Source organism: Coloeus monedula (assembly GCF_965178545.1).
Source record: "Coloeus monedula genome assembly, chromosome: 3".
In the NCBI taxonomy this organism is placed as follows: Eukaryota; Metazoa; Chordata; class Aves; order Passeriformes; family Corvidae; genus Coloeus; species Coloeus monedula.
In genome coordinates, this window is record NC_138783.1 from 3,930,337 (window position 1) to 3,943,934 (window position 13,598).

A 13,598-nucleotide genomic window follows, 5' to 3' on the forward strand; every position below is an offset into this window, starting at 1 on the left:
TTTACATTTTCTCAGCTGAAATCACCTTCAGAAGCCTGTCCCATCTATACACTGTCTCTGGCAAGATTAAAGTTAAAATCTAATGCCAAAACCTTATGGAGGCAACAGTAATTTGGAACACAAGTTCTGGTTTCAGAAATATCAGTAGTAAAATTATGAATAACTTGATGAGAGCAGTGGAAAACTAATTTTTAAAAAATTTATTTATTTAAAAGACCAAATGTCTGGTACTGGTACTGAAATTTCATATCCAACATATTTCTCCATGGAGGGAGAAGGAAATGGGGACAGGACCAAGGAGAGGGACAATGTGAGAGAATTTAAATTCTCAGGCTGGGACGAAGTGGCTTGCCTTAATATGTGCTCCTAAATTCCTAATGGCAAAAGATGTTACAATTACTGTTAAGTATTAATGCTTACTTTTGTTTTCTGTGGGTGTGTTGTGATATGTTTGAAATTTAACCTCTCCACAGATTTTAAAGGGATGAATGGGGGAGAAATTGAACTGCCTCTCTTAACATTTTCCACTCTTCCCTCTACACACTCCTCTAGGAACAGTGTCTCTTTAGATAGTGTCAGACGATGTAAAAATAAAAAACACTATTCAATTTAATCCACTTAATATAAAAATTGTATTAATTATAGATTTCCATCTAAACCTCTAGTTATGCAACTCCTCTCTTCCTCATTTCAGGTATTTGCAACACAACAAAATTACATTTGGACTAATCTATCTGAAACAAAATCTTCAGCAACTCCTTAAAATTAACATTGTCCAGTACCATCTTTTGCTTTCCCTTGCTGTCTAATGGAGTAAATTTTACTTTGGATGTCCAAATTACTTTCTTTGGGCTTTTTTTTTTTTTTTTTGGTGTCATTCCAGGAATTACTTCTTGTGTCAAGTGCAATTGTACTGAATAGCAAAAAAGCCTTTTAAGTGGCTTGAAAAAGATGTAGTGCAGCATTGCATATTTCTAATGCTTGTAGAGCTTGGCTGCAAGCTCTGCCAGTCTGGATTTTGAATTTACAGTGCACAGCTGCTGAATGTTGCAGCCTCTCAGCATTATGTGAATCCAGAACAGATTTTCCCTACACAGTGCCCAGTCGCTGCTCCTGTCTGGAGATGTTAGCTCTGCAAAAAATAACATTTCCAATATTGCCTTTCACAAAGGTGTCAGCAATGCTTCAAAATAAATAGATAAAAAAATAATGAGACAAACATTTGATTCTTCCTTTCCTGGTCAGTCTCAAATGATTGGTTTTATACTCTTTTATTTTGTTCCTTATAATTAGATCCAAGCCCAAAAACTGTCATAGAAGTGGAAATATTCCAAGACATGGTTGGTTTAAGTAACCTTTCAGTAGATACATGTAACCACCACACCTCATAACTTTGAAAAAAAAAAATCTGATTTTGTCAGAGTGCAGACCCCATCCATCACTCCTCTTTTAGTAAATCCATCTATTAGTAGCTAGAATAAGATAATGGAAGAATATTTGATAACTATAAGAGGCAGAGTAATAATTCAGTATTTTTGAGCAGCTATTTGAGGCAGAAAAGTCAACTTATCTATCCAGGCTAAGTCTCTGTTTCACACTCAGGAAATATATGAGATGTGAATTAAGGGTGAGTGACAACTTTTCATGGACAAAAAGAGAGAAGAAACCACTAGAGTGCTCAGTAGCCAATAAATCACCACAGTCCAGAACTTGCCATGTTTTATTCCTCTTGCATATTAGCAGAGGTGGCTGGAAAAAACTCCTTGCTGGAAAGCTTTACCTATGCTGTTGATTTAATCAAAATGTTCTACATTAATCTTGACAGGATTTTCCTTTTCACTGTTTTTGTTTTCATGGAGGTAAGGTGAGTAACCTTCTGAATTTAATGGTCTACTGTAAAATTTGCAGTTCTCCTTAAAATAATCAACAGAAAAGCCACATACTCACATGAAATACTGCATCTGTTCTTATGTATTTCATGGGCAAAAATAACTTACATAAAATGGTTGTAAAAATATGAAGAGGAGATATTAACACAAAATCAAACTGTTAGTCAAACTAGGAATATATTTTCTAAGTACTCTTGATCCATTTGAAGAAGCACATGTTAAGGTTTTCTGCATCCTTCATAAATGAATACTATTTTGGAGATCAATTCTAATATTGTACCTACTACAATTTAATCTCCCACTAGTGCAAGAATATTTATCAAGTTTTTTCCATTTGATTCAGTCTAGAAATAAGAACATGTTCTTTACAGGCACTAGAAGGCAGAAATTTTTCGTGCAATGCTTTCAAATTCAAGTGGGAAAGATTTAAAGGTGTTTCTTTTTCTGCCAATGATATTTTCCTAGATAAAGTAAACACAGCTTGCATGACCTAGAGAGGCAATAGAACAGATAATGACACTTTCTGCTTTGAATTAGATCCAACTATTTCAGTAGGGCGAAATCATCATTACCTTAAATGACTCAACTAATTTGTGTCTGGAATTTCAGAGCAGTGATTTTAAAGTTTTAAATTTTATAAGGTCTAAAATTATAGCTCAAATGCAATTGTCTATAGCCTTTCAATGATAAAAGGAAACAGTCCCACCTCACTTCCTATCCATTAATATAAATTGCCTGGAAGAAATATGAAGCCAGCTTTCAGTGTATTTTAACCACACTTCGAGTTTTACAGCAGCAATTACAGAAATATCTTTTTTCTGATAGTTTGGCTGCATACTTCACTGTTGATGTATTTCTTGCTTACAGTAACACACTGTTTCTCTTCTTGGACTAACATAGCATATTTTACTACCTGAAACAGTTGTGTTGAAATGATTAAAAGGACAGAAACACCCTTCTAGTGCAGTTCAAGGGTTCATTTTATAAATGCAGGGCAGAAAATTCCTTGTCCCATTTTAGCAACTCACTCATGTGGTGCAGCCAGATCACTGCAAAGACCTCCTCTGAAAATTCATTTGAGAATCCTTAAATCCTTTTGCCTCATGGAATATTCATGGTCTCTCCTTATATGAGTTTCTCTGTTTACTTTGCATCCTGTTTGACATCACCTCGCTCACACAGAAACAAACGAACTCTTGGAACTGCACAAATTGAATTTTAATCAAGGGGAGTGAGGATAAATTTAAAGGCACTTAAGTCAGATTCAGAAATCAAAACAGTCTATTTTTAGCCATGTGATATAATCTTAAAGCTACGCTTCTGATGTTTGTTAGGATGTCAATATTACAAACAAAATAAATTAAGATACTCTCAAGAAAAGACAGAGATGGAAAGGCTGAGTGATTTTTAGGTGTGATTGAAAAAATAGAGGTGTAACTACTTCTTATTCATATCTGCTAATAAATTATCTCCAATTCTTTCTGAAGCCCATGTAAGTGACTCTTGGCTGTACATGTCCCTCTAGTGGCATCATGTATGTAACAGAGAGCCATAAAAGCTTAGCTCTTTTTCTCATTCCTGATCCATATAATAGTTAAAATCTACCAATTAAACAATCAGTACAGAGCTTTAAAGCTCATTTGATAGTCCTAGTAACAGTTCAGATTGTGTTCATGTTATTCACACTATGCATCCTTAAGATTAATTTTTTTTCCCTGAAAAATTAGCTTTGTTGATGTCTCTTAGTATTTGGAGCAAGGTGTGTCAGGTCATTGTTAGTTCTGAAATATTAAGAAAGCAAGGACTCTATGTTCTCACCCATTTTTTGGCTTCTGGCTATAAAATAATTTAAAATGGTTTCATATTCTGCATTTTGAAAATACTCCTCCTTGTTTAAAGCAGTCAGAAGTCATTTTTTTTTTTAAGCAGTGTCTGTGGCAATATTTTATTTCATCTTTCTCATCTCCATGAGAACAACATTTGCCCTAATACTTCTTAGGGCAGAAACCATGAACTTCTGCCTACTGTTAACTTCCAATATAGCATTAAGTAAACATTTCAGAATTACCAGCAATCCACCTTGAAAAGATGTTTTAAAAATTCAGGCTTAGATATTAACAGCATCTGTATCAAGATACTTAAAATTCTTGCTTGAGTTATTATGACTGACTGATTATCCCATGATCAGCAGTTCAAACAGATTTGCTCTCTTTCAAAGACTCTTTCCCTCTTAGAAGCAGCTACATTTCTAAATTGAGATGTCTAGTTTATATTTATTTAATTGCTGTTTATTGCCTTTTATGTCCAGTGATTAGAGATGTCTTTCAAATTCTGGAGTTAAATAAATATGACACATGAAAAGATGACATTATTCTTACTGCATAATGCTAAATAATAATGGAAGATTTTAGCTACTTCTCCAGTTGCCAGGTTCCCAGATACACCACCGACCCTTTATTATTGTTTTCTCCTATTACATCAGCAGTTGATGACTATAATAGAGATACTTAGTCATTTTTATTTACAGAAATATCTTATTCTTCACAGAAATGATGGTGGCACCCAGGCAGACTCTTTTAAAGGCTTTTTTTGGAGGTCATAGTAATTTATGTTCACTCTTACATGATCTAGTAGTTATTAAACAAAGCTGACAAAGTGTTCCAGGTGACCCAAATTAATTGATTTCAGGAACCAAAGTGGAACATTTTCTGGTTCCTATGAGGTTTGGGGGGTGGTTTCAATCATCTTTTAAAAATCAAAAGCATCATCCTACTGGAGGACTGTCAGTTTTCACTAAATTCAGCGGACAGGATGGTCACAACTGATGCTTTGTTGAGTACTGTGGATTGGAGAAAAAATGTATAGAATAAAATGTTGGCAAACACTTGTTTCTCAAAGCCTGTGAAAACATTGTTTACCCTCAGTCCCTCTGAGCCTTGACAGGATATTTTCAAACGGCCCACGCACGTTGATGAGTTTTATACACCTTCCACAGCACCACAGTAAATTATACTGTGAATGAACCCTGATGAATAGAAGCAACCATGCATCTAGGAAGGAGGTGTTAAAAATTCTGTTGTATATTATTAGAAAACACTGCAAGGATTAGGAAAAGGCAGCCAGATGAAGTTGTGGCAGGGAAGGATCTCACCAAAGCCAGGCACAAGTTCTTAAGTTCTTAAGAAATAATGAACCACAGCAAAGACGAAGTCACAGACACTTGTGCAGAGACAATCACTGGAAGCAGAGAAGTTTCAAAGTAAGCCCTCCAAGGGGTTGGTAGCACAAAACTGTCATTCACACCTTGGATTTTAATTTTTGATTATTATTCTTGACTTTTTTGATGACAGATACCTAAGCCCTTTCACATAGATTTTTAACAGAAGATGCATTTTCTTGATTGACTTCCTCTTAGATCTGTGACTTTACAAAAATGTGAGTTAGTAATTCTAGGGTGTTTGCCCTCTATAATGATATATTCTGTGATAAATCTCACTTCATTTGTACCAGATTTAAAGCAATGCAATTGTTCCTTTTATTTCTTCTCCAGTTTACCTCTGACTGTCACACACACCTGAAGAGACCTAACCAATAATACATTACAAAGGAAAGTGGCATCTCTTTTTTATTCAGAGCAATCCTCCTGTTCCAAAGACCCCTTATAGCTCTGTCTTTTTAATTTGGTGGAAATGGAATGAAGCAAAGCTGCAATCTGACACTGTACCACAGACAGTTGCTAAGTGTGGGTCAATTTAGAAAATGTGTAGCAATTTCTTTCTCATTTACCAAAGTTCTGCTTAAAATCATAATGGCTTTGGCATTGAAAGAAAGACCTGGAAGGTCTTTTGTTTCTTCCTTCCAATCAGTAACATGCCTGGTTTTTTCTTAATGTTGTGTGTGATTTATCAACCAAGAAATATATTCCAAGACTTCATTCTCATGGGAAGAAAAAGTACTTAGAGGAAAGGTTATGGCAAGACGGATGGGAAGAGAGACACTCACAGTCCAGGAAAGGGATCAGACCTTTTTTAAGCTTTATGACCTTTGGTCACTCCCTGTTTTATCCATTCCTGACAATTCCAGCCTACATGATCTGTTCAGCTACCTGTGATTAACATTGACTTCAGTGACACTGTCACAGCAAAAGGTCAGGACAGAATCGAGGTTGTCTTCCCGAAACTCACACAAGTGATGTTGGTAATACCTTGCTGTCTCGCTTAATTTTAGAGCTCTGAATACTCCAATCCTGTCCATTGAATGAGGCAGGGATCAGGCACAAAACCACTTTTTATACAAGCAAAATAATAAATTTATAATGCTTATTTACAAGACAAAAGCTCAAATCTGTATTTTTTACAATTTAGTCCTTGTTTTGACTGAAATTATTTTATTAAAGTAAAAATGGCATTTTCAAGGTTTTATAAAATTGGCTTGCTGGCACATAGCAACATTCTTTAATAATTCCCTTAATTCTTTACCATAACCAGCACTTGGAACCTTATCCTTGTTGGTAAGTCTGTTGATCACAATGTCCCAACCCAGCACCTAATAATGGAAATACCTCATTTATTAAAAAAATAAGAATGTAAAAAGCCGGGAAATTCACATAAGAAAATTATGGAAGTAGCTAAACTTTGAGGATGTTCCTTCAGCAATACATATCAGTATCCAATTTGTTACCAACTTTATCATCTCTAAAATTTAAAAATCTTTAAACACACATAAATAAGGATTTAATGGTCCATCTGAAGGAATAAACCTATGTCTCCTTACAGTTATGTGCAAAATTCTCTTGGACATCTAAATGCATTCCTCAAATATCCAATAAATGAGTTGTCATTGCTGGCGGAAAGCAACGTGATGTCCAAGCAAAACTGTAATTTTTAGACCTTCTGACACCAATGAATGTTAACTGTGTTTAAAGTGTTAGATATTTTGTGGATATTTTAAGTAAACAAACTTGATAACATATTGCTATTTTGCAAAGTTTGTATCTCCATTCCAAGACGTCTTTTTCATGTTTTACGGGCTAAGTAAAGGCTGCCTGAGAGATCCAAATTTACTGAAGTTACAGTGACTGGATACTTCCTATATGTCAGTGTAAGCAGGTGCCAAGGACAGATGTTTTCAGATGTGGGATAGTCTGTTTCATGCTGATACTTTTGCCAAGTTAGTTACAATATTTAGTGTACAATTTAGGACTAAATGGTTGCAGCAGATTAGTTTGGTGGTATGATGAAGGAGCTTTGCATATAACTGAAAATAATTTGATTTATCATTTCCAGGAGTTGTTCAGATTATACCACCTATGTTGATACAATTTGCCCCCCATGTCTCACACATGATGTAGTTACTGCATCCTTTACCAGTTTTGTATGAGAATTGCTTTTTGTGGAGGAGGTCAGCCCAGCTTGTCCAGAAATGGATGTATCACATCACACCAGTTGGTAAAATAATGCAAATATGTACAGGAGTCACTGTTCCACCACAACATTAATCTGTGGTAATGACAAACACGTCTGCTCAGGTGCCTGAAGCAATTCCTGCATTAAGCTGCAGATGGATAAGGGCAAGATGATACATCTTTATAAACCTGGTTGTTTGCCTTCATTGTTATTTGTACTGAGCCAGCCTCAATGTTTTCTCATTTTCATCTACAAGGCAGAAATACCAAAAGGGAAAAACAATCAGGGAGATTTGAATCTTTAAGTAGATACAGTACTAATTCAAGTAAAACAATATATAGCCACAGGGTTTGATTTCAGAAGCAATATCTACTAAATGTGAAAATGTTTCCATTTATCTACAGTATTAAAAATCTCAAGTAGGTATTTAGATATGGACAGCTCCAATTTGTCCATAGCTGATACCATACAAAGCAAAACTCCAGTTTTATCAAAACCTACCAGAGGAATTAATATTTCTGAACTCACTTTTGGTTTCACCATTTATATCGGTATGGTATAAGTTTTAAGTTCTTGACTCCTCATAAAATGGTCCAAATTTAAGTCTCTTTTAAAGTTGTAAATACGGGGGGTGTGTTAAATTTTAGCAATAATATTTCAATGGAAATCTGAAATGTATGTCATTAAAACTGGGCTTAGAATCTTTTCAGTGTCACCCAAAACATTTATAGCACTACCATTTCACTTTCAGTCACAGTTGTATTTACTGTTACTTCTAATGGCTATAGAAATATCCTACGACAATTATTAATTGGTACTACATGTTCTCAGAAAAGAACCTTAGAGGATTTATATGCTGTTAAGAGTGGAATTTAAGCCTTCTAACTTCCAGAAGACAAAGAGCTCCGACACAGCCTTGTTGTGTGCCCTGACTTCATCACTCTCACTTATGCCAAGAGGACCTTTTGGATAGAATCAGTAGAATCTGGTTCACTCGCTAGTAACTACAAGGTTTTTGTCTCTTTTTTTTCAAACCGTTTTGTTTATTTTATCATTTTGAGACCAAACTCAATTTGCAATTCATTCAGCTGGAATTATTTAATTTAGTGAGATGGATAAAAACCTTCCTATAAAAGTCTACCTGTCTTGGACTCTCAACTTTGATTAGTCTGTAATTCTGGTGCCTCTTGCATTTTAATTCAAATGCTCCACATGCACATCTACGTCTCTGAAAATACCCCTGCCAACACCATGAGGAAAAGTTTGGCTCCTTCCCTCTCGATGAGGGCCACAATATTTATTTTTTGCGGTCTAGATGTTCCAATCCTCTCTTTCATGATCTGCGATTTAATTAATTCTTCTGTTTTTATCTGGAATCCCTTTGCTCCGCCACAGCAACATTACACTCACTGAATTTAAATATTGAAAATATTCACTGCCAAGCAATTTGTTATTCTTGAAAGATTTCCAGGACAATTCTATTACTATTAAATCTTCCTGCAAAACATAAACTTTGTAGACTGTATCTACTGATTTGCTTATTAATCCAAATAATTAGATTTATTTGAAGAAACTGCAAGTGAAAAGCATGGAAACTAACTTGTCTGTAACACCACTTTAAAACTTGGATATTTTGTTTATTTTATAAATTAATATGGAAGGGTTAAATGAAATACTGGAAATGAAGGAAGTGTTGTCATATGGGCTCTTCTGTAACATCTACATGTAAACTTTGAAAAATGGGTAACATTTTACAGTCTCGTACATCATATAATCTTCTAATCATGCTTTAGTGTAAAAGTAATTTGAGGCAGTTCTAAGCCTGTGCATGTAACAAGATGGGGATGAAACTATCCTGCACTTTTTATCAGTAATTTCCCTAAAACACAGCTCAGTGCAATTCGCTGTATTAAATTGCGCAGTGCAGAGTGTCAGAATTAGCATGTACGCTAACAGGTCAGAACAGGTCCAGACCATACACAAGACAACTGAAAAGAAAATGTAATCTAGGAACAGAACTTAAATAATTACCAGGCAAGACTTGGCCAATGACTTTCCTATGTGTGTAGGAAACACTGCCTATAACAAATTGCTCTGCAGCACAGTAAATTCATGGCCGAACTGTTGATGTTAGTCCTGTAATTCAAATAATATTTTAATGTCAGAATTCAGTTACCTATTTAGCCTACTTTTAGTATCCTTGTCTTTCTAGAAGATTTGTTGGAAGTTTTCTTTATGGCTCTCATCCCTTTTTCCTTCTTTATCTTTTCCTGTATCCACAACAGGAGAGGAGATAAGCCTTACTAAACTTCTACTTTACTTCCCTTGATGTGTGAGAGAAAATTGTCAAAATCTGCAAATACTTAAAAGCACTTCATGTGAATTGCTGCACATACCATGAGCATATTTGGGGACTATGGTAGGAAGAAGAAATACTGATAATGATCTGGTGTCAGCCTGTCATTAAACACACTAAATAATAAAGACGTTCGTAAAGTAAAAGGCCTGCTCATTCAAACAACAACAAAAAAAGTGTAGAGTTCTATAGACACAATAATATAATGCATAACAAAATGGAATCCACTTTCAATGTTATGGGAAAGTGTAATTTATAAGTCTGAATAGGAGAGATACTATTGGAAGGTTCATTTCTGGTTACACTGCCAAATCAGCACTGTGTTCTGTTCAATAGAAAAGCTCTTGCCTCAGACTTCAAGAGATCAATAATACATTGTGTTTTCCTTAGTATACAGGTTGTAGTTAAAGTCAGCGAGTGTGAGTGTTACTCTTTAAAAAATCCTAATGCAGGTGTGTTGGTCCAAACATAACAGCACTTTGAACATCAGCAAATCCTATTAAGTGCTGCATGGGGAAAGCATTTTAAATTTATTGTAAATACGTTCTTGGTCAGTGTCCTAATTAAAATGTTTGCTTTGATCACATTAAACCACAGACAGTAGGGAGTGATGGTTCAAAGGCCTAAAACACAAACCAACATTATATTATCAGAAATGTTAATGAAAAATGAATGGCTTTTGGGGTTTTTTTTAGAGGAAGTCATAGTTTTATTATAATTAACACCACTAAAGACAAATCATGTATAGTTAACTACACAAATAACAAAAGACAACCTATTATGTGTAATTTATATCCTACATTTCCTGTTTGGCTTTTTGTTTATTATTAGCAGAAAAGTTATCCCTTTTTTTAAGAGAATAATAAAAATAGGAGTTCACAGGGCAAGTCACATTCTGGCTTGTTATAAGAATGGTGATATATGGAATTCCTTGCTCCTACAAAAATACACTCTAGAAATCTGAGGATGAAGACTGTGGCTCCTCTTCTTTATCTACCTGGTGCAACTATCCTGTTTATTACTTCAAAGTTTATTATACAAAGTGGCTTTAAATTTCAGGGGGAAAATGTTATTAAAATAGGACTCTACTTTTTTACATTTAATACTCTGCCATCCTCTATTGCATTTAGTATGTTTGCATACATCTGAAAAAGCACAATGGCTAAGATTTTATTCGGAATTCACAATAATACACAAAGTTATAAAAATTTAATCTGTATGTAGATGAATGAGCACTGTTCTTCCAAAGTTGTTCCCCTGGAAATTCTGTTAAAATTCAAATTAAAAACTGGTGCAGGGACACTGTGGAGAGAATGCCACCCATCCTTTTTAGCTGTTTGGTTACCCAACAGTTTCCTGTGACTTGTGGAGTTCAAGGCTCACAGGAGGCAAAGCTGCGAAAGGAAACACACATATTTTGTCTATGCTGTTGTCACATCTCTCCCTGCCTCCTTTTTGTATTCAGCTGTAGTCTGACAGGACTTGTAAAAGCAACAGAAGTGGGAAGCCAGACCTTCCAAGGTTCTTCAGGAAGGAAATGCCTGCGTGATGTGGAGATGCACAAGTGTCTGCAGAGTGCCTGCACAGATGTAAGCATATAAATACATGTGCTACTGGACTTGTCAGAAAAAAGCCTGGTATAAAACCCCCAAATCTGTACCATGCAACAGCAGAAGAGAGGGAAGGAATCTCAGCTCACTTTTGCTGTGGTAATTAATTGCCCTTTCCTATTAATATGTGAAAAATTTTTCTCAGAGGTTGCAAACAGTGTTCTTCACTGCTCCAAACAACTCATCTTCATCTGGGGCTCTTTATACAGGATGTCCTGCACTACTGTTTTATGGCAGTCTGGTTGGGAAGCATCTTACTACTCAAGCAGGAACCTGAGAGGAATTAAAGCCTGAATTCTCACCCCTTACCCAAAAAAGCAAACCTTAGTAGGTAGTTAGTGCTACTTTCCTTTTGGCTGTGTTAATTCTAAACCAGAACAGTACTGAGACTCATGGACTCAGAATAATTTGTGTTGGAAGGGCTCTTTAAAGGTCATCTAAACACTCTAACACCCATTTGGGTGTCCAACATCCAAATTTTAAAAATTTAACTTTCTCCTTTTACCTCCCTTTGAGCCTAAGACAAAATATTAAGCTTTTCCTGTTTGAACTTCTTTCTGAATAAAAGTTTTGCTTATAGGATGTTGTTAACACAGCTAAATTTAGGAAATACTGCAATGTTGTAGGCTCGCTGTAATCTTTAAAGATCCTTCCAAATACCCATAAATATATATTTCTGTGTTGGCTTTGCTCATTGAACAGCTCTTTTGAAAATAATCCTTAGAATAATAATTTTACAAACATTCTTTATTCTTGCATTACAAAGTTAAGTGTTTTCATACAAAGCTTCTCTGAACATCTATCTAGGCACCTCAGCAGGAACTTTGGTATTCTCTGGTGCAGAATCTTGTTGCTGCATTACCCATTCACTTCAATGGGATTTCTGAACATAGGGAAGCATTGGGAATTAGCTTTCCCCCCCCCCCCCCCCTCTTTCTTGTGGATTTAGACACCTGGTTTGATTCATATTCAGAAATACGTATATGAGTATCTTCCTGTGGGCTTCGGGGTTTTTTTTCCCTGCCTTTGTAGAAATCCAGAAACCGAAATGTTCGATAGAATAATAAAAAAAAAAAAAAAAAAAAGACGACATAGGCCGGCATGTGGAGTGTGGTGAGAGTGCGGCACTTCCACAGGGCGCCCATCCCAGGTGCCAGCGCACCTGGCCGGGGAGGATGACAGCAGCCGGCAGATCAGATCGGATCAGATCAGCACACACACACACACACACACACACACACCGGAGGCGGCTCCCCCAGCCCTGCACACGCCTCTGGTACCTGGCGGAGAAATTAATTTGAAAAAAAAAAAAAAAAATAGAGGGAGAGAGTAGATGTTCCGGGGATGCTCGGACGCGGTCTCCTCACGCTTTGCTTGTCCCTTGCATCCATTGGGCGTAACTTTAACGAGCAGCAGCAGCCCAGGGCCGCCCCGGGCGGGCCCCCTGTCCCGCGAGCCGCCGCCACCCGTGGGTGGAGGCCCGCACCCCTTGAAGCGGCGGCCGCGGCCCCTCCCGAGCGGCGCTCCCCGGCCGGGATACGGGATGCGTTCTGCCCGTGCCTTGTCCACTAACCCCCTCTAGCGCCGAGCCCGCCGCACTCGGCCCGCGGCTGCCGGCAGCGCCGAGGCGAGGGGGCGCTTTCCCGCGCCCGCCTCACGCACCGCACCGCACCCGCGCTCCCCTCGGGCGGGCGGCTGAGGAGGGGCCGCCGCTCCTACGCTCTCCTTCCATCCCTCCCTCCCTCCGTCCGCCCGTCCCTCCCTCCCCCGCTGCCCCCGGGCGCGCCGGGCCGCCCGCTGGCTGGCGGGGCGCGAGTGCCGGAGCGCCCCCGGCGCGGGGCCGCGCTGGCTCCCGGCGGACCCGGCACCCGCCGGGCTGCGCGCAGCGGGGCGGCCCCGCGGCCGCGCCGGAGGAGGGGGAGAGCGCTCCGCGGGCGGCAGGGGAGCGGCGGCACCAAAAAACTGCAGCCGGCAGCGCGGCACGCAAATCAGGAGGGAGCAGCGAACATCACACCAGAGCCGCCTGGTTTCTGATTGCTCCGCGGCAGAGGGGGAGAGACAGAGACTGACTGAGAGGGGCGAGCGGCAGAGCCGGGCACGGCGGCGGAGGGTCGGGGATGCCGCCCTGCAAGTTTCCTTGATGCATTCGGGAGCGTGAGAAGTCGCCGGCCCTTCTCGCCCTCGTCGCGCTCCACCGTGGGAGCCTGAAGCCTCTCGGCGCTGCCTCCCGCCGGGGATGCGGGACACCGTGCGGCGCGGCCGGGGGAGGAGGCTGCTCCCGTGCAGGAGGCTGCTGAGGCTGCGAGGGGCGCTCCTGCGGGGCTGAAGGTGCCACCGG